Source organism: Dermacentor albipictus, unplaced genomic scaffold (assembly GCF_038994185.2).
Source record: "Dermacentor albipictus isolate Rhodes 1998 colony unplaced genomic scaffold, USDA_Dalb.pri_finalv2 scaffold_16, whole genome shotgun sequence".
NCBI classification, from domain to species: domain Eukaryota; kingdom Metazoa; phylum Arthropoda; class Arachnida; order Ixodida; family Ixodidae; genus Dermacentor; species Dermacentor albipictus.
Window position 1 is genome coordinate 4,847,501 of NW_027225570.1, and position 25,773 is coordinate 4,873,273.

Sequence of the window (25,773 nt, forward strand, 5' to 3'; positions counted from 1 at the left end):
CCACAGTGCCCTACTCTTCATAACCGCTGCCCTTCTGTTACCTTTAGTCGTTACATATTTTTGTACTCTGTCAGATGCTCAATGCCATTATTTATTCACACCCCAAGATACCTGTATTTATCGACTATCTCCAGCGTGATCTCGTGTATCTTATGCTCGCCGCAAATGTTATCATTAAAAATCATGACTGCTGATTCTTCTTTGCTAAACCTCAAACCTAATCTGTCTAATTCTGTACCATATATGTCCATCAATCCCTGCAGATCTTCTGTGTTGTCAGCCATTAATACAATATCATCCGCGTACATCAGTCCTGGTAATGACTGTTCCATCAGTTTTCCTTGTTTGAAAAATGATAGGTTGAAGCCGAGTTCACTTTGCTGTATTTTGGCTTCTAAACCTTGTAGGTACAGCATAAAGATCAGAGGTGACAATGGGCACCCCTGCCTAAGCCCCCGCCGAATCATTACACGCTCCGAAACCTGCTTTTCCCATTGTATAATCACCTGGTTAGATTTTTAGATATCGTTTAAGAAATTGGTTACTCCATCTTGCACTCCTAAAGTTTCCAGAATGCCCCACAAGCCCTGTTGAAGTACACTGTCATGGGCTCCCTTGATATCCAAAAAAGCCAGCCATAGGGGTCTGTGTTCCTTTCCAGCTATTTCAATGCAATGTGTTAGTGAGAACAGACTGTCTTCTAGCCTCCTACGCTTCCGGAACCCATTTTATAGCTCTCTAAGCACTCCCTCGTTCTCTACCCATGCCTGCAGTCTGTCCTTCATAATCTGCATGACCACCCTGCAAACCACTGACGTCACTGTTATAGGCCGGTAGTTATTTATGCCAGCTTTGTCCCCCTTTCCCTTAAGTGTCTTCCTCATTCTACTTAGCCTCCATTTGTCAGGTACTTTACCATCCATTAGCATTTTGCTCACCACCTCCCTTAATGCTTTCTTAGATTTCGGGCCCAATTTCTTTATTAACATAATTGGAATACCACCTGGGCCTGCCGATGTGCTACTTGGCACCCTCTTCTCGGCCCTTTCCCACTCTCTTTGTCCAAGCGAAATCAGTGGATTGACCGTGCTATCCCTCTCCGACACACTGCATGTACCATTTCTCTGTTCTGTAATTTTTTCCCTCAGCACGGTCCCTATATTCTCCATTGCCTCCTCTCCTTCAAACCGAGTACCATGAACTGTTACTATATACCTCTGCTCTAGGCTTGTCCTATTACCCAAGGAGTTCAGATGTTGGCAGAATTTTCTAGCTGCCTGTTTATCTTTTTATTGCTTATTTTTGACAGCCATTGGGACCCTTTTGTCTTGATTTTCTTGTTGATCAAATAGGATGCTTCCCTTTTGCATTTTATGCAGTTTACCCATTTAATCTCTACTTCTGCTTCAGGTTCTCCCTTACCTTTGGAATACCTGTGTTCCCTGGAGGCTTCCTGACGTTTCTTTATGGCATTCTTAACCTCTTCATCTCACCAGCTCTTGAGTTTTCGTATCACTTGCCTTGTTTTCCTGACTCGCGCCTTACCTAGCTCACGCTCAAATAGTCTCATTAACTTTGGGTAAGTCCAATCAGTTTCAGTACCCTCTGATATTTCCTCTTCAATTTGTTTGGCCGCTATTTCCACTTGGTCTTCTGAGGAAAAAATCACATCTGGCGTTTCCTCGCGCGTCGCTCGTGCTTTAGTTTCCCTCTTAAAACTCAACTTGATACGTTTGTGGTCGCTACCTATACTTCTGGAGCCTTGTTCATCTATAATCATGGCTCCTAATCTATCGTACATGCTATGTGACATTAACGCATAATCTATTGTCGAGTGTCGACCCCATACCTCCCATGTTATGATCCCGTAACACTTTTCAGTAGAGTTACAGACAACTAAGTTAAGCCTCTCACACATATCCAGCAGCATGTTACCTGTGGAGTCTGTGTACCCATCCATATCTTCAACATGCGCATTCATGTCTCCTAATACAATTACTTCACATCCTTTTCCTAGCTCATTGATGTCCGCTGCTATACAGTCCAAAATTTTTTTTTCCTCTTTAGCATTTGATCCTGTCCAAAGGTATACAAAGCCTAGAAGTGTTTTCGCCCCTGCTACTTTTCCTTTTAGCCATAAATGCTCCTTGTATTCCTGTTTGACCCTTTGTCAATTTGTACTTTTATGAATGAGTGCTCCAATTCCCCTGCCCTTTCTTCTACCCTGCACACTGTTGCAGTATTCCCATGCATAATCAGGGTTACAGGACGGTTGTTCCATGTCCCTAAGGTGTGTCTCTACAAACCCATAAACCATTTAGTTCTCCTGCCTCAGTTGCTCTTCGATTTCCTCCCATTTTAGCCTATTGCTGCCACCTTGCATGTTAATGAACCCTATGTCTGACTTAATTTGGCTCTGGAGCTTATTCCTATCACCTCTCCTATAGAACCGATGTTTGCTTGTTTGTGGCTCCTGCCTCGAATCGTCCACGCCTACACTGGTTCTTTCAGGGCTCTAGGTCCGCCTAAAAAAGCTGTTGCCTGGCGACCCATCCTGCCCCCTATCCGTTTGCCAGTGGCACCACTGTAGTGAATGCCATCCTGCACAAAAGGCCGGAAGCCGGCTCCGTACACGTCCCTGTTGACCTCCATCACGCTGTACCCGAGTCGTCCGCTAAGACACCTAATGACCCGATTGGCCTCAACCACCCTCCTTTCTACCTGGTAAGTTTGGCCCTGGACCTCTGGGATAGTGCATATGGTCACATGCACCCTCCCGAAGGCCTCTCTAAGCTTACTGAGCCCAGTCTCAATGTGCATCTCGAGGTCCTGGCTTCTCCCCTGAAAGCAGGTCATTGAGCCCAGCATCCATGATGACCAAGCTGTCGCTCTCCGTGCTGTCCCCTACCACTTCCCGCGCCTTGGTCATTGCTTCCGCCACGCCCTTGCGCGTTTGCACCTCCACCTGTACTCGCCCGTCCGCCTTCACTCTCGCCATCACGCCTTGTTGAGCCCTCCCCACGTTGGAGTCCCCTATCACCAGGACCCTTCTGCGTATGAACCGTTCGCCTCCAGCCTGTGTCCGCTGCCCCTCTCTACGCGCCCGCTGGCGCCCCTGTGGCTGCAGCGTCGCCTCACTCGGGCCGTGTTGGCTGCTTCACTATAACTATGCCGATTCACCGGCGGCGAGCTGGCGACCGCTTGCTTTGGCTCCCTGCCTCCCTCTTCGCCTGTAGAGTCTACCCTACTCTGAGTTTTTGCCACCGCTTTGATGTCCTAACCCGACATTCTCCGCTGCCCGCGTCTCAAGCGCATCGAGCCGCCTTTCCAGTTCGGCGCTCCTTTCTTTTTCTTCCTCAAGCTCGGCCACAGTCCTTACTAACTGCGCGGCCTGGGCCGCCTCCACCTTGACAAAATTGTCAACTTTCGCCTGCAGTGCTACACGGTTCTCCTGTTCCTCCCTCAGGTCGGCCTTAAGCTCTTCGACCTTAGCCGCCCAATTCCCTCCAGTTTTTGGACGGCTTCCCTGACACCCTCGCACGACCTGCACGTGAAGCTACACTCTAAGAACAGTTTATACCCTTTGGAGTGCCCCTTCTGCCACACAACAATAATCGTCATCTGCCTTGATGCGTTTCCTTTCTTTAACGCTGCGAGCCCGGTACTTTTCAGTAATGAACGGCACGCGCGTTATCAGCATGATAGCACTGCCGACAGAAGGGGCACTCCAAATGGTGTAAACTGTTCTTAGAGTGTAGACCCCTCCGCGTCTGCTAAATTCTGGAATTTAGTCTCGTCGAGGAAACACCATCGCAGGCACTCGTCGCACTGCACTTGCTCCCTGTTCCCGCGGCCTTCGCGTTCTTTGGTTTCATCGCTAGGCCTACGTCCCTAGGCCCAACGAGCAAGTTCGCCAAATAACTCGAGCAAAACCGACCTCGACCGCTATCCCAAACAAAAATTTTTTAAAAAATTTGCACTCCCTACCCCATGTAAGAATCCAAAGAGCTAACTGAAAGAATTAATAGGGCCTATCAAATAGGTCCCGCCTACCACCTAGGCCTAACGGGGGAGCCGCCAGACCTAGACAAAGCCGGTACGTTTACTACTACGTACGTTTACGTTGCGCCCCTACTCCATACAAAAGCAAACACTTCGAAACATTAGCTAATAAAAATAATAGAGTACTTAGCTACGAACGACGTCGCTGAAGCCTCGACCACAGGAGCGTCAGCGAGCAATCCGGCCCATGCACCTCACACTCTCCGTTTGCAAGCTGCGTAAGTTTGCAAGTTTTGCAAGACACATAGCGCCACCTGCCGGTGCGAAGAGGCAGTAATTGAGTAGTGCGAAGCGCGACTCTCTTGTAAAGTTTCCTATGCAGCTGGCGACTGCGAAACAACGATTTAACTAGATTTTGGTCCATATTGCGAGTGTTTTGCGCATGTAACACCCAGATAGAGAGCTATGAATTTCTCCGCTAGTCGGACGCGCCGCCGAATTGCCATAAAACGCTTGCTGGCTCACTCAGGCTCAATCGTCAGACTGATGGTAGAAGCGACGGCAATCTCGATAGCTACGCACGCTACAAAGAAATGCCGCAATTGACGCTCTTGTTGTGTTGTAAATTGCAATAAACGGGAAGGACTGAGTAACAATGTTCAGTTTTACCGATTTCCATCGCGATCGTATGAAGGGGAAAAGTGAGAGCGCTGCATGGATACGCGCCGTTCAACGTGTTGGGTAATTACTTGCATTCCCCACTACACGACGGCTCGCATGAGAAAGCGCGATAATGTTCTGCTGTAATTGTGCTGCGTAGCCCTGACGGAGGACCGTGGTAACCAAGAGAAAAATCAAGAATCTGCAGTCGCCACCTCGTTGGCAACAGAAAAAACAAGGTTGTGAACCATGTGCTGTCGGTATTTTTCGTCCGCCTCCGCTTGACTAAACAATTGGAACGGAGAGATTTGGCGGGTCAGTTTAACCAAACGTTTTGGTTCATTTGAGAATTCAAAATCCTGTTCTAGAGCATCGTTGTATCGCGAGCTCATCCCTAGTTCCGGTATTTTGTATCTACTGCGCCGATACAGGCACTTTTCGCAATCCTGCTCGACTGAGTTTTTCAAATGCGAGCAATAATGTTGCTGTAGGATCACTGTATGAGTAATTGCGAAGTAACGCACGTGTGTAAAAACAATATCGCATTTATTTACATTTACTTGTGCACGTGTGTTGGTTAAAATGTCTGCGAAAACTTCAAAAGTACTGAGCGATGCTGTAGCTCCTGCAAAACAGAAAGATGCGGCGCGCAGGCATCGTAGGAAGCTTTCTTTCGTTATGTTCGCACGCTGTTTGCTGCCCTGAAAAAGGCTATGGGAGGATTTACTCTCTGTAAATAATTGCAAGAAAAAACGTTACGATAAAATGCATAAGAATATAGGAGATACTTAATTAAGTCTTGTGTTCAAGACATTTTCAATATGAACCAATTTGAAATGCTTAGATTTTTATGCTCATATGCCTATAAACAAACCTCATGCTCTCTGTACTTGCGAGTTGCAGCACGCCGAAATAACACCTGATACTTCTTTCATATTCTACACGTACTCCGCCCTACTGAGCTTCCTCCCTTTCCCAGGTCCTTGATTTTTAGGAAACCATGCCTCAACACAAACGAAAGAGAAGTGTCCATTGTGGCCTATGCACCTTCGCTTACAGACAGCTCTCCTTGCACTACTCAGTTCGCGCCAAGGCTGCGACGGGTGCGCTGGTGACGCGGTTTCAGCATTATAGACACACAGGACGTTTAAGCAAGAAATAGCAAAAGAAAATATTTACGATAACTCTAAGGGAAGCTTTTTGAGGCCAGGACAGGTGTACTGCGGACTAAAACGTTCCGAGCCAGATACCAGGAGATAGGTTTGTTGTGTGGGGCGCGTGGAGAGGAGGAGGGAACGGCTGAACACCTGATACTTGCTTGTACACAACTTCACCCTGCAGGTGAATGTAAAAGGAAACTATTCAAAGCTTTGGGTTTTAAAGACAGTGAAAGTAAAATAGACTTTGAACAGGTAGAAATAACTAAACGGAGGCTATCTGATAGGTGGATAATACTATTACGATATCATCGAGCGATGCTCAAGGGACGAGCCGCCGCGAGAACGACGGCGAAGTGGGTCTGTGCCCTTGGCGCGAGTGAATGTCAGCCTGGTGCTCTGGCTCCAGTCCAGTGTAAATTTCCTGTAAACAGCCTCTTTCGTCTGTGTCTTTCTACACATAACATTCTGGTGGAGGACAGCGATCCCCGTCCTCGCCACGGAACACCGGAGTGGTCGGTACACCGAGCTTGTCACCATGCCTCCCGGTGACGAGCCCGCCTCTGCAACGGCTTCGGCTGTTCCGACTGCTCCCATCGTCACTGTTGCCCAACATCGCGACCCTGGTGTGGTCTCTGGCATGGAGGGACAGGACGTTGACGAATGAATCAAGCTATATGAAGATGCCAGCGCTAATAACAGGTGGAACCCAACCATTATGCTCGCCAATGTAATATTTTATCTTGACGGCACCCCACGCGTGTCGTACCAGACGCATGACGACGAGATAAACAGTTGGGACACTTTCAAAGACAAGCTACGGGAACTGTTCGGCGACCCCATTGGCCGCAAGGTTGCCGCGAGAAAGACTCTTGCGTCTCGTGTTCAGACATCTACCGAGCCGTACGTTTCATACATCTTCGACGTGTTGGCTCTATGCCGCAAAGCTAACGATGCTATGTCTGAATCAGATAAAGTGTCACATGTTTTAAAAGGCATCGCCGACGACGCTTTCAATTTGCTTGTTTTCAGCAACGTCTCGACAATCGACGCCATCATTAAAGAATGCCGTCGCCTTGAACAAGCCAAGTGCCGCCGTATCACACACCACATCACGCGGCTACCCAACACTGCTGCAACGTCGACATGTGAGGGTCGAGCGCGTCAGGCCACCACCTGTGACGACGTCACCCGTATTGTTCGCCGCGAGCTCGAGGTCGCCTGTTCGCCAGCTTTCTCCACGACGCCTCCCGATCCGCCAGCAACCACGATTGCCATGATTCAGGCCGTAGTCAGACAGGAACTTGAGAACATGGGTTTGAACTCCGTGTGTTCAACATCTCAACCCAGCGTTCCCCAGTTCTCGACCGGCCCTCCTCGTCCCCGACAGTCCTTTTCTACCACATCTCGCCGCAACCCGTCCGAATGGCGTACCACTGATGACAGACCAATTTGCTTCCACTGCTGTCGCATCGGCCACGTCGCTCGTCACTGCCGCAACCGATGGCCACCGCCTCCTCAGACATACGCCGCCACTTATTCCGGCACCTTTGGGCCTTCTGTTCCCTATGCCACCCGCCATGAACCCACTGCCGCTGATGCCTCTGCTCCGAACCTTCGCTACAGCCGCTCGCCCTCACCTCGACGCCATCAGTCTCGTTCACCCCAAACCCGCCGCTTCTCTTCGCCGCCTATCGCCTCCCGGGCCTAGCCGGAAAACTGGGAACTGCAGCTTCTGGAGGTGAAGCTGCGATGTCGACACTGCCCTCAAATCCTCTGCTCACGTTAAACACGAACCAAAACCTTCTTGAAGTTGACGTTGATGGCTATCCTGTCACGGCACTCATCGATACAGGAGCACACCTTTCTATTATGAGTGCTGCCTTCTGATGACGAATGAACAAACTCCTCACCCCAGCGTCGGCACGCGTCGTCCGCGTTGCGGATGGCGGTACTGTGCCTATCATCGGCATGTGTACGGGACGTGTTAGCATCGCCGGCCGCCACACTCCTGTTCTCTTCACCGCGGTACGGTAACGTCACACTGTAGTGGAATGTCGGGCAGAGGAGTGACGAGGTACACGCCATCAGGGACTAGCTAGTGGGGATGACAAGAGTTCAGTATAGGCTATTGATTTTGGCGGCAGGCGATCGTGGGGGCTCATTGCCCCCACGATCTCATTCTCGGCCTCGATTTTCTCTCCGCGCATTCTGCTCTTATTAACTGCTCTGCCAGTACCCTTCGCCTTGAGTTGCCGATTCTCGTAGAATCTTCTGATGCACCCCAGTGCCACCTACGCCTCACCGGCTTTATTCGCCTGCCGCCAAAATCAATAGCCTATACTGAACTCTTGTCATCCCCACCAGTCCCTGATGGCGTGTACCTCGTCACTCCTCTGCCCGACATTCCACTACAGTGTGACGTTACCGTGCCTCACAGTATACTTACTATTACTGCGAACCGCACTTTCATGCATATCTTTAACCTTGGAGTGGCAAAGCAAATTCTACCGCAAGGAATTTGCCTTGCCAACGTTGATTGTCTCCGCGACCATCACGGGGCAACTTTATCGACCGATGCTTCTTGCGAGCTTAGCAGGCCCATCGTGCCAGCCTCGGCCGCCGATCCCAAGATACAGCAAATGGTTGCGACGGACCTGTCTTCTGCGCAGGCTGAAGACCTAGAGATATTTTCGACTTCGACGATCGCCCTTTAGGCCAGACGCTCGCGGTCAAGCATCGGATTCTTACTGGCGATGCTACTCCTATTCACCGACGACCGTATCGAGTTGCTGCGTCGGAACGCCAAGTAATTCAAAGTGAAGTGAACAAAATGCTAGACAAAAACATCATTGAGCCTTCTTCGAGTCCCTGGGCGTCACCTGTAGTGTTGGTTAAGAAGAAGGATGGCACGTGGCGCTTCTGTGTAGACTACCCTCATCTGAACAACATACTAAGAAGGACGTCTACCCGCTCCCACGTATAGACGACGCCCTTGACTGCCTCCACGGTTCCAGCTATTTCTCTTCTATTGATCTTCGTTCTAGATACTGGGAGATTGCCGTTGACGATATGGACAGAGAAGAAACCGCGTTCATCGCACCTTATGGCCTATACCAATTTAAAGTAATGCCATTTGGATTATGCAACGCCCCTGCCACCTTTAAGCGTATGATGGACTCCTTGCTTCGAGGTTTCAAATGGTCCACATGTCTCTGCTACCTCGACGACGTCATCGTCTTCTCGCCCACGTTCGACACTCACCTTGAGCGTATAACAGCTATACTTCATGTATTTCGAAAGGCGAAGCTGCACCTTAACTCGTCCAAATGTCGTTTCGGCCGCCGCCAAATTACTCTTCTGGGCCATCTCATTGACGCTTCCGGAGTACAACCTGATCCTGACAAAACTCGCGCTGTCCGAGACTTTCCCGTTTCGATGACAGCCGCAGACGTTCGATGTATTGTAGGGCTATGCTCGTACTTTCGTTGCTTCGTTAAAGATTTTGCGGCTATTCCTAGACCCCTCACTAATCTTTTGAAAAAAGGCGTAAAATTCTCGTGGGGTACTTCGGAAGCCGCCGCCTTGTCTCGTCTCGTTACTCTTCTCTCCTCACCACCCATTCTCACCCACTTCGACCCTGATGTTTCTACAGAATCGCGTACAGATGCCAGCGGTCATGGCGTAGGTGCCGTCTTAGTCCAGCGTCAGCGAGGCCAGGATCGCGTTATTGCTTATGCGAGCCGCCTCCTCACGCCATCGGAGCGCAACTATTCCATTACGGAACGAGAATGCCTTGCTGCAGTCTGGGCGGTTGCAAAGTTCCGTCCTTATCTTTACGGTCGCCCTTTTTCCGTAGTCACTGACCATCATGCTCTCTGTTGGCTCTCATCGCTAAGAGATCCTACAGGCCGGCTTGGGTCGATGGGCTTTGCGGCTACAAGAACTTTCATATTCCGTGGTCTACAAGTCTGGCCGCCTGCACCAAGACGCTGACAGCTTGTCGAGTTACCCTGTTGACGACCCTGACTCCTCCAACATTACCAGTGCTGTTTGCGTATTCTCTGTGTCGCAGCTGCTTCATTTCGCCGACGAGCAACGTCGTGACGCTTACATCAGAGCACTCATAGACCGTTTTGAACACTCTCCGGCCGACGCCACACTACGCCTCTTCGTCCTCCGCGACGGTATTCTGTACCGTCGTAACCTTCATCCGGACGGCTCGGAGTTCCTGCTTGTAATACCTAAACACCTCCGCTCAACCGTTCTAGAAGAGCTTCACGACGCACCAACGGCAGGACACCTCGGCGTATCTCGAACCTATGACCGTGTATGTCGCCGTTTTTTCTGGCCGGGCCTTGCCCGTTCCGTACGACGTTACGTCGCCGCTTGCAAACTTCGCCAACGACGCAAGAAGCCTTCCCAGCTCCCCGCTGGTTACCTGCAGTCGCTCGACATCCCTGCCGAGCCCTTCCATCGTGTCGGCTTAGACCTTCTCGGCCCATTCCCGGAATCTACATCAGGAAACAAAAGGGTTGCAGTCGCGGCGGACTACGCGACCCGCTACGCCGTAACCCGCGCTCTTCCGACCAGTTGCGCAACTGATGTTGCGGATTTCCTCCTGCATGATATCATTTTGATTCATGGTGCTGCGCGTCAATCGCTCACAGACCGTGGCCATACGTTCCTAGCCAAAGTCATTAACGACATCATGCGTGCCTGCTCAATACAGCATAAATTTACCACCTCCTACCACCCTCAAACGAACGCCCTCACTCAGCGTTTGAACCGCACCCTTACAGACATGCTATCCAAATACGTTTCAGACGACCACCGTGACTGGGACCAGGCTCTACCTTACATCAACTTTGCGTACAACTCTTCCCGTCTCGACACTGCTGGCTTGTCTCCTTTTTACCTCTTGTATGATCGTGAACCGACGCTACCACTGGACACTGTGCTTCCGTCCACCACAGCATCAACTAGCGCTTATGCCCGTGATGCTATCACCCATGCTGACCATGCTCGCCAACTTGCGCGCGCTCGTCTACAAGTGTCTCAAGACAAACAAAAGCAACGCTACGACCTCCGTCACCGTGATGTCAGTTTTGTGCCCGGCACCCTCGTGTTGCTTTGATCACCATCGCGTAAAGTTGGCCTTTGGGAAAAACTGCTTTCCTGCTACATGAGCCCATATCGCGTGCTTCGCCAAGTGACCGATGTCACCTACGAAATCGCTCTAGCCACGCCTACTACGTCCTCTGCTGTGACAACCAGTGACATTGTCCACGTCGCCCGGCTCAAACCCTACAACTCTCACGCCCCTTGGATATTTAACAGCACCATGACGACGCTTTTGCCGCCGGGGGGTAGTATTTCGATATCATCGAGCGATGCTCAAGGGACGAGCCGCCGCGAGAACGACGACGAAGTGGGTATGTGCCCTTGGAGCGAGTGAATGTCGGCCTTGCGCTATGGCTCCAGTCCAGTGTAAATAGCCTATGAATAGCCTCTTTCGTCTGTGTCTTTCTACACGTAACAATATCAACGCAAAAGTAAAGGAGTAAATACAAAGGTATGCATGCATACAGTACTATTCAAGGCTAGGTGGCGCGCGCCACCGCAGCCCGTTTCAAAGGGTTGAGCCTCATGCATCCATCCATACATCCGCAGCGCCACCTGGGCTGAGTCTGAAGTCTATACTGGACGACCTGGGAATAGGCGATGCCTGCCCCGTGAGCCGAGAAGCTGGTTCCTGCCCCTCTCCTCTTTACTCTTCCCCACTCAGGTCGGCTGCGAGCGATAGCTGTGGTGGCCGCTGCAAACCTAAATCACGCAGCCCTGCCTCCGAGATTTTCACGGCGTCTTTTGTGATCCCAGAGGCTGGACTCGTGGTCTCTCGTCAAGCCATTGGTCGAGCGCGCGCCAGCCTAGTAATCGTCACTTCCTCCGCAACAGGAAGTGGGTCGGCTGCGAGCGCCGTCTCTCCGCGGCTACCCTGAACTACGGGAACCTCCGCTCTAATGGGAAGGCTAGCGACGCGGCAGGCATCTAGTAAAGGAGGCATTGGAATAGGACACTCGAACGAGACGGAGATGAAGCTCCCCGTCCCGGAAGAGGTCCGACGCCAGACTAGAATGGACCCCATACCCAAGAACATGAATCCCAAGTTCAGCAGGAGAAGAGCGGCGAGGGCCAAGGCTCCTGCACGCCAACGACGAGCACGCGCGTTATGTGGACGCGGCCGAATACCAACGGAACGCCTTCGCAGCGGTCGTCATAGAGGCGTCAACCGGCGCCACGAGGACGGCAGCGAGCGTGAGAAGCGCAGAAGCGGAACAAGCGGAAGAGACAGCCATTGTAATCGGACGTGATCCCCTCGCCTTGGGCGATCGGCACGCTCGTGACTTGCGCCCGGCCGACTGCACGGGGTCCTATGTGCTTGCAACAGGGGGTCATGTGTCAGTAAGGTTCTTGCGGTGGTCCCGTGCGGACGTCATCCCCTCGGTGAGCCTGATGGCTATCTTATATCTCGTCTATTTTTAAAATCGTTTCCCTCGGAAACCGGGTAACACTAAGCTTAGTGTCACACATTACTTCCCCTTTTCCCTTTTCTGGATTGGATTGGCGCGGTTCGCTACGTTCTTGCACACACTTTTCCGAGCGCAGGTTGATGTGCTCCTGCTTTCTGCACTGGGCTTTTACACGATCGCTTTTCCGAGCGCAGATTGGTGTGCGTCTGGTTTTTGCACTAGGCTTTTATACGATCGCTTGTCGCTGCTTTCCTTTCCTCTGGATTGATACGGCGCGGCTTGGTGCAGGAGCACAGACTTGGTGTGCGCCTGCTTTTTTGCTCTGGTCTTTGACACATCGCTCGCTCCTCGCGCCTAAAGCCCCTGAAACTTCGTAAAGTAGTGCCACTCTCCTCCTCCGCCTTCACTCCTCCTCGTTTCTCCTCTCTTTCACGCTCCCTCCTCGACCATGGCACCGCCTACTTGCTCGAGCGCAGCAGACGACCTTTCGCAGAGTGAATGCACGCATAGCAAGGTAGTGCTCTTTAGGCTTTCACGTTGGCTTTCCAGCTCCGCGTAACTTCGTGTACAGCATAGAATCTTTAGTCGGATGCTTATACAAATTCGGTAACGGCAGCTTTTGTTTCATTTTTGATAACTATTTCTTTAAAAAGTATCTGACGGAGTGTTAACGCTGTGCGTTGACGACTGCGAATGTATCGCGTGCCCTACAGTTAGGTACGCAACATTTGTCAATGGCGTGTCGCAAGATATTGTTGCGAATGGTTGTAAATAACACGTTTACCATCGAGTGACAACCTCTTGGCTTCCAGCAAGCCCTCAGCCTAAAGAATCCGCGCCGCCCTTACCATGTGAATTCGCGGCGCGTATCAGCTATGACGTACAAAGGCTGCCGGAGATCACTGCTCTGGAGGCTCGAAAGTGTATTACAAGTACAGTGCCGCCAATGTGCGTGCTTGCCAATCTAAGCGCGCGCAAAGCCTCAGAGGTGGGCGCTGGTGCTATTATGTTTCTCGTGTCTCAACGCCGACAGAAATACCGCGGCCGATCATCGAGTCGGGACTGTGCGTACACAAGAAAATAAAATGAGTTTTTAGCATTCGTGCGCGAAGCGGGAGCGCGATAACAATGCTTGACCCATTCTCAAACAAGACTACTGTGGCCTTCAGTAATTTTTTTGAGGTTAATGACTTATCACGAATAACACTTCATCGTGCGTTGGTTCGTCCGTTTACTAAGTGACGTACTTGTCGCGAACCGAGTTGCACTGAGGTGCATGCATTGAGAACGGTTGAACTCCCTTCGAAGTAACATTTGCGAGATATGACTTTATTAGTGAAGTCATGATCGCGCAAAGAATCCCCCCGCCATGGCGCGGCCGAAATTGCGGCAAGTGAAATGGTTTTATCCATAGGTTAAAATGATATGAAACGGCATTCGAGTTGCAAGTTAACAGTTTATTTTCACATAGATGCATTACAGATTTGCCTTTGCAGTCACAAGTCCGTGTGCACCATTTATTGTCTCATTGCGTAAATAAACGCACCAGCCTAAGAGTCCTACAGCAAGCGCGTCTCAATAAGGCATAGTGACTGTAGAAACTAATAGTAGAATAGACGAGCAAGCGAACGACTATATGAGCGCGCGAACTAACGAGCGAGCAAACGACTAAACGAGCGTGCGAACGAACGAGCAAACAACTAAGCACGAACGACGACTAAATCAGCCAGGGAACGGGCGGGCGACCGCACGTTTTCTTTGCGAGTGCTGCACCGCCGCATCTTCAGCTTCGCACACTTTAAAGCTCACGCGAATTAGCACATACGTCTCAATTACCTATGATGCGGTCGCTCGACGACGAACGCACCGCGTAACACTGTTTCGGGAAAGCACGCACGCTTTTCATCGGTGCCTCTGTATCGCAAATCCACCGGGCGACCGCCAACGAGGAACACGAACAAATGTGGCAAACAAAGCTAGTCTGTCTAAAGAAGGCTAGTAAGTAACCACAAAAGGCAGAGAGTTGCTCTCCTGAGGCGCTTTCATGATCGAGACTGAAATTTTATCAAAAGGACTGCGCTGAATCTTACAAATTTCGTAATCACGTTATCGCACGCAACCTCGCGTGCCCGCGAACTCAAGCCGGTTGGCGTTCAAAACGATCAAGCGCACCAAATATGACTAACAAGACCACGTAGTGCGCATATAAGCAAAGCAGACGTTGCGTAAAAATCATGTTAAAGCGTGCGTACAAATGACAACATGCACAGTGAACTGTGCAATATCTACTACGTTATTGCCCGCAGCACAATACGCAAGCCTGGCACATACAATACTCTGAGAGAGTCACAACTTACATCACATAGTCGCGCGGAGGAAGTTGGTCGGAAGTTCTCCCTCCCGATTCGGTGAAGCCATGTCTTTCTTCTTAACCCGTTGCGCTTACCGGACGGTATCGCGAACATATTCTTGCCTTTGCTAAAACTATATTGGCATCCAAACGCGCAGCAGGTCATGGTAACAGAAAATGACGTGAAGCGACGTCGCAGTTGCCACAAAACATCCTTCAAGGCGCTCACAAGATCAAAACAACACAGAATAGGAACGGAAAGAATGCCGCCAACAAGCGCCGCTTCTCGAGCAAAGATGGTACTGAAGCGCGACTGTAAACAAACAAAGCCGGCGCAAGGGGCCACGTGATGCCATTAGGCCAATAGCGACGCGGTGTCGGCTTCGGCCAGAGCGCTGGAGGAGGAGGCGGCATTCTTCAAAGCGTGGCACTACTTTACGAAGTTTAAGGGGCTTTACTCGCGCCTCGATGCGCGCGCCCTCTCGGAGGGTGGAGTCATTCTGTGAAGGGCTCAGTGCCGCCTTCCGACCGCCGGCCGCCATTGCGCTCCCCACATTCCATTACGGCCGGTCGAGAGAGACGTGCACGGCGTTTTCTGGTCCGAAGTGCCCGGGTGTTGCGTGCTCCAGTGCACGAACCACTCACGGAATGACTGGAAGAAGCACTGACTTCATTTGAGTACAGCATTTTGCACCATATTGGTGGCTTTCTTGTGAAAGAAATTTTGGAAAAAAAAACGATAAACTGCGAGCAGTGCAGGGCTGCAATGCTGGGCTCAACGAGCCATGAGCATGGATATTTAACTGCACTAAAGGAGTATTTTCATGATGGTAAGAACTTATGCTATCCGAGCGGTGAAGTTATGAGCATGCTCACATCCTGCGAAGAGCACTTTAAGGGAATCAAGTCCTGGACTGACAACCTGTTCACCCTGAAGTCTCCTCTAAAGGCTGTGACAGAATATTCTATCAAGAGGGCTCAGTGCAGTCTGGAGGCATGCCAGCGACACAATGATTCTCTGGAACACATGCTTATATCAGGTTATGCAAGAAGAGGTTACGCATTCACCTGCGCCAGCTCGAAGCTGCGAGAATTAGTGGGCATGGAAGCAAGACATGCGCTGCAGTTAATTTGCAGTTAGTTGTAGCGCTTGTTGTTTTTGAAATCCTTAAGGTTCCCGACCAAATAAACAAGCTTTCACATCGGAAATTGCTATCTATTGAATGCACTTTTTCTCAGTGTTGAGAAGCCGTAAGGCCACTTTATTTTAGCAGCATTGATGAGCGGTCTATAGCAATTACCAGTTGACATATATTCGTGCGGAAAATATGCCAAACGGGGCTTTATAGTCAATTACTACGTGAGAGTCGTGATTTGGTGCTATATAAGCCACATGGGGGGCATCAAATAATCTGGTATGCACTCAATATTTTGTTTACCCTCATCTGCATATTTACAGTAAGGTAAAAGAGATGCAGCGGTGGCGTAGAGATAGAACACCCGCCTCGCGTGCAAGAGGTCCAGGGTTCGAATCCCGGTGCCGGCAATTTTCCACCGGATTAAAAAAAATCCGCGTGTTGATAAAATTGCACAAACAGGCCTGGAGTGTGGCCTGATCCCGGTGACCAGAACCGCTAACACCAGAGCACGATTGGCCACCCTGGTGCAGTACTTGGCCACAACCTCCTATATGAACACATCAATCAAACCCCGGCCCTCAGTCCCCAGCAGCTGCGAAGCAACTGACCATGGCGGCGGTCAGACCTGCGACGCAGCAGAGGGTGCTAAGAATCACTGGCTCCGGACAGGCCGCCATTGGAATATGAACCTGGCAACGTTTAACGCTAGAACGTTATCTAGTGAGGCGAGTCTAGCAGTGCTATTGGAGGAATTAGAGGGCAGTAAATGGGATATAATAGGGCTCAGTGAAGATAGGAGGCCAAAAGAAGCATATACAGTGCTAAAAAGCGGACACGTCCTGTGCTACCGGGGCTTAGCGGAGAAAAGAGAACTAGGAGTCGGATTCCTGATTAATGAGATTATAGCTGGTAACATACAGGAACTCTATAGCATTAACGAGAGCGTGGCAGGTCTTGTTGTGAAACTTAATAAGAGGTACAAAATGAAGATTGTACAGGTCTACGCCCCTACATCCAGCCATGATGACCAGGAAGCCGAAAGCTTCTATGAAGACGTGGAATCGGTGATGGGTAGAGTGAAAACTAAATACACTGTACTAATGGGCGACTTTAATGCCAAGGTAGGCAAGAAGCAGGTTGGAGACAAGGCAGTGGGGGAATATGGCATAGGCACTAGGAATGGCAGGGGAGAGTTATTAGTAGAGTTTGCGGAACAGAATAATATGAGGATAATGAATACCTTCTTCCGCAAGCAGGATAGCTGAAAGTGGACGTGGAGGAGCCCGAACGGCGAGAGTAGAAATGAAAGAGACTTCATACTCTGCGCTAACCCTGGCATCATACAAGATGTGGACGTGCTCGGCAAAGTGCGCTGCAGTGACCACAGGATGGTAAGAACTCGAATTAGCCTAGACCTGAGCAGGGAACGGAAGAAACTAGTACATAAGAAGCCGATTAATGAGTTAGCAGTAAGAGGGAAAATAGAAGAATTCCAGATCAAGCTACAGAACAGGTATTCAGCTTTAACTCAGGAAGAGGACCTTAGTGTTGAGACAATGAACGACAATCTTGTGGGCATCATTAAGGAGTGTGCAATGGAAGTCGGCACACTAACACCAGCAAACTATCGCAGGAGACGAAAGATGTGATCAAGAAACGCCAATGTATGAAAGCTCTAACCCTACAGCTAGAATAGAACTGGCAGAACTTTCGAAGTTAATCAACAAGCGTAAGACAGCTGACATAAGAAAGTATAATATGGATAGAATTGAACGTGCTCTCAGGAACGGAGGAAGCCTAAAAACAGTGAAGAAACTAGGAATAGGCAAGAATCAGATGTATGCGTAAAGAGACAAAGCCGGCAATATCATTACTAATATGGATGAGATAGTTCAAGTGGCTGCGGACTTCTATAGAGATTTATACAGTACCAGTGGCACCCACGACGATATTGGAAGAGAAAATAGTCTAGAGGAATTCGAAATACCAAAGGTAACGCCGGAAGAAGTAAAGAAAGCCTTGGGAGATATGCAAAGGGGGAAGGCAGCTGGGGAGGATCAGGTAACAGTAAATTTGTTGAAGGATGGTGGACAGATTGTTCTAGAGAAAGTGGCCACCCTGTATACGCAATGCCTCATGACCTCGAGCGTATCGGATTCTTGGAAGAACGCTAACATAATCCTAATCCATAAGAAAGGGGACGGCAAAGACTTGAAAAATTATAGACCGATCAGCTTACTGTCCATCGCCTACAAACTATTTACTAAGGTAATCGCAAATAGAATCAGGAACACCCTAGACTTCTGTCAAGCAAAGGACCAGGTAGGATTCCGTAAAGGCTACTCAACAATTGATCATATTCACACTATCAATAAGGTTATAGAGAAATGTGCAGAATATGACCAACCCTTATATATAGCTTTTATTGATTACGGGAAAGCGTTTGATTTTATCGAAACCTCAGCAGTCATGGAGGCATTACGGAATCAGGGTGTAGACGAGCCGTATGTAAAAATACTGAAAGATATCTATAGCGGCTCCACAGCCACCGTAGTCCTCCATAAAGCAAGCAACAAAATCCCAATAAAGAAAGGCGTCAGGCAGGGAGATACGATCTCTCCAATGCTATTGACAGCGTGTTTACAGGAGGTATTCAGAGACCTGGATCGGGAAGAAATGGGGATAAAAGTTAATGGAGAATACCTTAGTAACTTGCGATTCGCTGATGATATTGCTTTGCTTAGTTACTCAGGGGACCAATTGCAATGCGTGCTCACTGACCTGGAGAGGCAAAGCAGAAGAGTGGGTCTAAAAATTAATCCGCAGAAAACTAAAGTAATGTTTAACAGTCTCGGAAGAGAACAGCAATTTACAATAGGCAGTGAGGCACTGGAAGTCGTAAGGGAATACATCTACTTAGGGCAGGTAGTGACGGCGGATCCGGATCATGAGACGGAAAGAATCAGAAGAATAAGAATGGGCTGGGGTGCGTTTGGCAGGCATTCTCAGATCATGAAAAGCAGGTTGCCATTATCCCTCAAGAGAAAAGTATATTATAGCTGTGTCTCACCAGTACTCACCTACGGGGCAGAAACGTGGAGGCTTACGAAAAGGGTTCTACTCAAATTGAGGACGACGCAACGAGCTATGGAAAGAAGAATGATAGGTGTAACGTTAAGGGATAAGAAAAGAGCAGATTGGGTGAGGGAACAAACGCGAGTTAATGACATCTTAGTTGAAATCAAGAAAAAGAAATGGGCATGAGCAGGACACGTAATGAGGAGGGAAGATAACCGATGGTCATTGAGGGTTACGGACTGGATCCCAAGGGAAGGGAAGCGTAGCAGGGGGCGGCAGAAAGTTAGGTGGGCGGATGAGATTAAGAAGTTTGCAGGGACCGCATGGCCACAATTAGTACATGACCGGGGTTGTTGGAGAAGTATGGGAGAGGCCTTTGCCCTGCAGTGGGCGTAACCAGGCTGATGATGATGAAATTTATTAGGACCGTCTCACGCGTGCGTACCATCGCCACGCACATTTTTATTTCCTCCCATCTCACTCCCGCGCGTGCGCTTCAAAGCCACGGCGCCGTGGTACCTCCTTGAGTAATTTTTTTCTCCCTCTTCATCCCTTTTTCATCCCTTTTTTTCTACTTTTTTTCTTCTCTTACAATTATTCTATTAACTACTACACGCAGAAACAAGCGGGCACCACTTGCATTCGATTCCATAAATGGAAATATATATCCATATATATAGAAAATAATCGGTCGTAGAACTAGGTGTGCAGCCGCCCTCTGGGCCGCTTTTCCTTTCAAAAATAGTAACACCAGGTTCGTAGTAATTAGACAAAAGGCATTCGGCTCGCCCAAGCTTCACTCACTGGGATAGCGGCTCGCGCCTCCTTCCCACGTTAACGCGCTAAGCGGGCGCCGCCCGCCGATGCACCTGTTAAGTTTTCTTAGCATCAATAGCCGCTCGAGTTCCCTCTCCTCAAGGATCGGCCATGTTTCAAATAAGGTATGCCTTGCGACCATCCGAAATCGCGGACTATTTGAAGCAATCCCCAAGTAAGTACGAGGCTCTGGAGAGGAGCTATGCGTCTTCAACTGCACTGGGACCTGCCGGAGCAACAGACCGCCAGGCCATCTTTCCAATAGACCGACAGACCGCCATCTTTCCGGCCAACATCCAGGCGTCACAGGTTCAAATCCCAAATTTCTTCCTTGTTTTTCCTCTTTTCATTTCTCTTTTCTTCCCCACTGAATCTGCATATCGTTGCCACGAGCGTCCACACGGGGACCTTTCCATTTTCTTTTGAACTTTTGAATTTTCTTTTTTTTTCGTATTATATTGCTGCCTTTTATGGCCACAAACGTCCTAGTCCTAGACTATCCAGCTTCCCCAGTTGTGTGCCATGTATGCGGGTTACCAGAACGTAGATTGGTCGGCCTAGAACGGAACTACCTAGAACGGAACTACAGCCAGCAGCACGACCTCTCCATTCAATGGAAATGCTCCACCTGCGGGCTCATTAAAAAAAGCTCGAGAAGCATTGCCTCTCATTACTGGCAATGCGAGCATTCAGCAGCTCTGACGCGGGCCAGCGAGCCGCTGCCATCCGGGCCTGACTCCGAACATGAGGCTGATATACCGGATGGCGCGACTCTCCTCGCTGGCACTGCTTCTGGGCCGAGCGCTAGCGACTTTTCAAAACATTCGGACTCTAATATTGCACTAAATTATCTGTCGACCAAAAATAACTGCACCAAGTGCGAAATTTCGTTCACGTCACATGTCTCTCTCGAGGCACACTATATTAAATACCATAAGCTCAGGGTGATATGGCAATGCTAGGCCTGTAACACGGCCCAATCCCCAACTTCACATTCTGCCTCGGCGCACTTCGCAAAGTGCCGAAAGAAGGTTCGTCAGAACAGTCTACAGGGACCGAATGGTCATCCCGGCCTGCATCCACGAGATCCGAAGGACACTATAGCACTCCCGTGGGCTTATTACACCCGTCGACATCAAAATCCAGTAATAAAGAAACCCCTCCCTCTGTAACCAAAATTTCGCCTATACCTCCAACTTCTCGCTCCAAACCATTTAGCTCAGCCCCAATTAATTCAACCCCAATTAGCCCCCCAAAACCAGACAAGCTTAAGTCACCCGATCATTGGGACATAACAGAAATCCGCCGCGTCGCGTCAGTCAGGCTTCAGTTGGGGGACTCTGCCTCCAACTATCGAACGAGCCTTTGGATCCCTGGGAAGACATGGCATATCGGCTCTCTTGTTGCTTCGGCTCAATACCAAAACATAGAAGCTGAGGTTAAGAGCGAGCTAGACGTCGCAAAGCGCAGTGGCAAGAATGAGTGGATTGGGCTCTTACCATCTTTTGGCGGGTCACGGCCACGGTCGAAATGCAGGAGGTCATCCAAGGCAGCATTGCAGTCACTACGATTGCACTTTTCTTCGTCCGGTGAGGATGAGCCCACGCCCACCCCTGAAAGGACAACTCCACGAGGTCTCTCCCTGAAGATAGACCACCCTGCCGGCAATGCCGGGGTGCCACCAGGGTCTCGTGAGTGTGCCTCGGAGTTGGACAAATCTCAGGGGCCTCCCCAGTCAACATCTACTGGGTCGATAGGCGCGTCGGGCCTGACGCCGCCGGGGTATAGTGCAACACGTCGGCACTCGCCACCCTATGCCGGGAGGGGAGAGCTTGGCAGCCATTGGCTCACGCCTCGGCCACTGTCGCCCACCGCACCAGAGCCCCAATCTGGCTACACAGGGGGAGGTGTTCCCGTGCCACTAGAGGTGGAGGACTGCACTTCCGTGCCGAAAAGCCCAGTTACACCAGGGCAGGTGCTGCCCGATTCTTCTGCAAACCCCGCCAAAACCCTGGTTCCTCTGGAAGCCTTGCCTAACGCCGACATAATAGCTGCGCTACCCCAGGGATCCCCTTCCGTCTCTCCCACAACAGCGGATGGCAGATATCCTCGGGGAAAGACAGAGCAAGCGAGACAGAGACCATCAGCTGTGCCTGCGGACAGCTCATACGAGAGGTGGACGGAGGCACAGATTAGAATGCTGGCGCAGGCCGAGGTGAGGCTTCCGCCTGGAGAGCGGCACATTAACCCTGCCCTGGCAGCGATCTATCCATCCAGATCGGCCGAATCCATCAAAGGCCTCCGCAGGCAGGGAAGGTATAGAGAAATCTTGGCCCAAAAGTCAAATTGCCTGCCTGCGCAGACTCTACCTCAGCCGATGCATGATGCACCAAATTCCCACACCGAAATCCTGATTAACCCAGCAACATTTGCTACCAATAACGAGGCCCACGAGACTCTACTTGTCTTCGGGCTCGACAATGCTGGTATGGCGGCCAATATGGTTGAATATCCCCTGACCATGTCAGATTTGAGGGCCCTGTACGACTTTTTCGGAGTACGATCGCGACCGGCTCGGAGGCGGAGTAGTGGCAATCAGCTACAAACCGAAGACTCCCCTCTGAAGAGGCGGCCCAGAGAGCGCTCTCGGGTGTTTAAACAGCGCCTCTTCAAGGAGCACCAACGCCTGTACGCCCTGGGCCTCTTCCTAGAGGAACTTATTTCGGACACGGGTACTGTTAAGCCAATCACCCTAAAGCAAATCCATTCGGCCTGCAACCCAATATTCAGTAGTCAATCCCCTACAGTAATCGAAGTAGGGGTAAAAAGTCGCTTCCCCTCGCATTGCCCCAGATTCAGCACAGACGAGATTTCCGATGCACTAAAGGGAATGGGAACGGCATCAGCTTCGGGGCCGGACGGCCTGTCAGTGAAAGAGCTGCGCAAGCTCCGTACAGAGGTCCTGGCACTGGTTATGAACAACTGGCTCACGCACCACCACCCGCCAGATGAGCTCCATTTATCACGAACAGCTAGTGTTCATACCAAAGTGCCCGGACGCTGCCTCCGCCTCGGACCTGAGGCCCGTAACCATTTCATCGGTGCTCATAAGACTATACTCACGCCTGCTGCTGGCCAGGCTGCAACAGCAGCACATATTTCACCCGCTTCAAAGCGGGTTTTCTGAGGACCGAGCTGCAAAGTCGAACCTTCAACTGTTCGACTTTGCCAACTGAAACATGCCAAGCGCATTAACCGTCACTTCTATGCGGCCTCACTGGATTTAAGGAAAGCTTTTGATTCCGTCAGATATCAGGCGCTCCTCCTGTCTTTACGGGAGGGAGGGCCACATGATGACTACGTGAAGTCGATAGCAGATCAATACGCTGATCAGTTTATCACTTATTCCTACAGGGGCCGCACGGATGGCATGCGAGTGCTCTTGCAGAGAGGGATCAAGCAGGGCGACCCCCTCTCCGTTTTTATTCAACTGAACGCTTGATCCCCGTCTGCATGAGCTTAACTCATCAGGGTTTGGTAAAACAACATAGAAGGTTTGACTGTATCCGCGATGGCATATACGGACGACATCATTTTGTTAGCTTCAACCCTCGAGGAACTGTCAAGGAACCTGGAGGTAGCACAGCACCACTTCAAGAAAATTGGACTAGAAATCAACCCCAACAAGACGCAATATTTTGGGTGGAGATACGAGGCTCAACGGCTCAAATGGTTTAATTATGATGTCCCCCAGCTTTGGCTGGGGGACGTCATGGTCACTCCAAAGAGCCGGAACGAGCCCATCAAATATCTCGGCGTCTTCTTCGTCAACAAGCCACCAAAGACTTCTATTACCTTAATTCAGAGAGCACTGGCTCTAATCAATTTGGCCAAACTGAAGCCTTTTAAAAAATTGCAGTGCATTTCCTCTCTAGTGATGCGAAAATTGCTACATGCTACCTCCAGCTCCCTTTCAGTAATGCCTATTGCTTCTGCACTAGACAGAAGCATTAGGCAGGGAGTAAAACACATTCTTCACCTTCCCCATTCTTTTCCGGACTTTCTTATTCATGCACCTCACCGAGCTGGAGGCCTAGGCGTCTTGGAGCTCTCTCGCGTTTCGGCCGAAAACCAAATAGTCCTTCACGAGGCCTCAGCGTCTGGGCTCTTCTATCGGGGACACGGTCCTAGAGGGCGCACTCGACGGTTCCCGACGAACTTTAGAGGAGAGAATCGGGGTCCCGTCGGGAATCGTTGAAAGTTCATCCCTTGAGAAGGCCCTTCGGGCCGCTAGGAAAACACCTGGAGGACGTAAGATCAAAATACACCAACAAAAGCCTTTTTGCCTTTGAGAATGAGCCACTTGGGAATAGGTGGCTCAGACCTGATTCAAGGTTCATGAGTGATGGAGACCGCATAAAAGCCCTACGGCTGCGCTCCAACCTATTCCCAACTCGGACACTCTCCAATCGGCACAGTAGCGACGATTCGGCCAAGCTTTGCAGAAGGTGCCACAAGGCACAGGAAACAACATATCATATCCTCCAGATGTGTGGATCCGTCCACGAGCCGCGTTCCTCATAGCATAACCAGTGGCGTAGCTAGGTCGTCTGGCACCCGGGGCCGATAGGTCTTCTGTCACCCCCCCCCCCCGGTGTAGCCGGCGGAAAGAGAGGTGTCTTCAGACGTATATGACAGCGCCCCCCCCCCCACAGGCCCCTTGCACCCGGGGCCCACGGCCCCCCGGTCTCCCCTGTTGCTACGCCACTGAGCATAACTTCATTAGCAACGCTATTAATAACAAGTTTCAAAAGCATCATCCAGATGCTGACATCTTAACCTCGGGCAATTGGCACCCTGGTTGATGCCTGCATCAGCTCTTTCATTCTCTCGTCTCTTATGGCTTCTTTTTGCTCTTTTCATCTGTTTTAGCTTGTTTCCTTTTAATTATTTTATTTTATCATTGTTTTTTTCTCTGACTGTTTCTTTTTAAATGTTCCTAATTTTCCTAACATGTCTCTTTTGTTTTCTTGTAGCACAATGCTACCAGTCTTCTAGTCAGTACACAGCCTCAACTGGGGAAACATAAGGCAACTTAACTCTGAGGCTCCCAGCAAAATTAGCGTGGGAGCCAACCCCAGTCCGACTACCCCCACTGCGGTTAATTCTTCCATAAATAATTTTCTGCATGCAACTCATTTTTGTATTTTCTATCGTGTCTTTACTTGTTCTCTTCGTGTTTTCTTTCTGTCTTTTGTAACCAAGTGGCTTACACGTACGGGAGCCTGGACATATATGCCACCCCGAAACCAAATCATCACTCCAATGGAGAAAGGAGCCAAAGGAAATCCTACTGCCCTTCACTGTTGACGCTGCCCTGCTTCTCAACATGGTCGTCCAGCATGGATCGAATTTAGCAAGCCAAAGAACACGCTGAACTTTCCTCTAGCTATTGGTATTATGTACATAGGGTACAAGAGCTCATCCCAACGTGGTTAAAAGGGACCCTATCTTACGTCCTTGTACCTCTAAACTAGGTTAAGGCATATTAGTATGGGGTATGACAACTTTGACAACCTAAAGCAAACTACAGTAGAATCTCGATAAACGAAAATCGCTTAAATGAATGAATCTTAAACGAAGCACCATCCTCATGGTTGGTTGGTTTTGTATTCATGCACTTATATTCAGCTTTGTCTCTCAGTAAATGGAACTCCTGATAAACGGAACCAATTTCCTTGGTCCCTTGAGGTTCCATTTCAAGAGAGTCCACTCTAATTACCTTGCTGAAAAAATCTTACGCATATTTGATTGTTACCATGCAGATAGAAGTTATTTTAGAACACAGTCATTATTTATAAAATACTGCATGCTAGAAGCTGACGAGATATATTACTTTAAACTACTATAAACGAGAAGAAAGGGGGTTAACCGAGGGGCCCGATTTTTATTAGTCATATTATGAGAAGCCAACGAAAACTGACACCAAGGACAACATAGGGAAATTACTTGTGCTTAATAAATGAAGTAAAGAAATG

At 49.8% G+C, this 25,773-nt stretch overlaps 1 protein-coding gene and 1 pseudogene across 3 annotated transcripts in view; both read right to left on the reverse strand.

Annotated features, from left to right (window-relative positions):
• The window catches only part of LOC135920494 (sphingosine-1-phosphate phosphatase 2-like), a 187,635-nt gene that overhangs the window by 38,526 nt on the left and 123,336 nt on the right, over positions 1 to 25,773 (reverse strand). The window lies entirely within an intron of this gene.
• On the reverse strand, positions 2,494 to 15,244 carry LOC135920501 (uncharacterized; annotated as a pseudogene).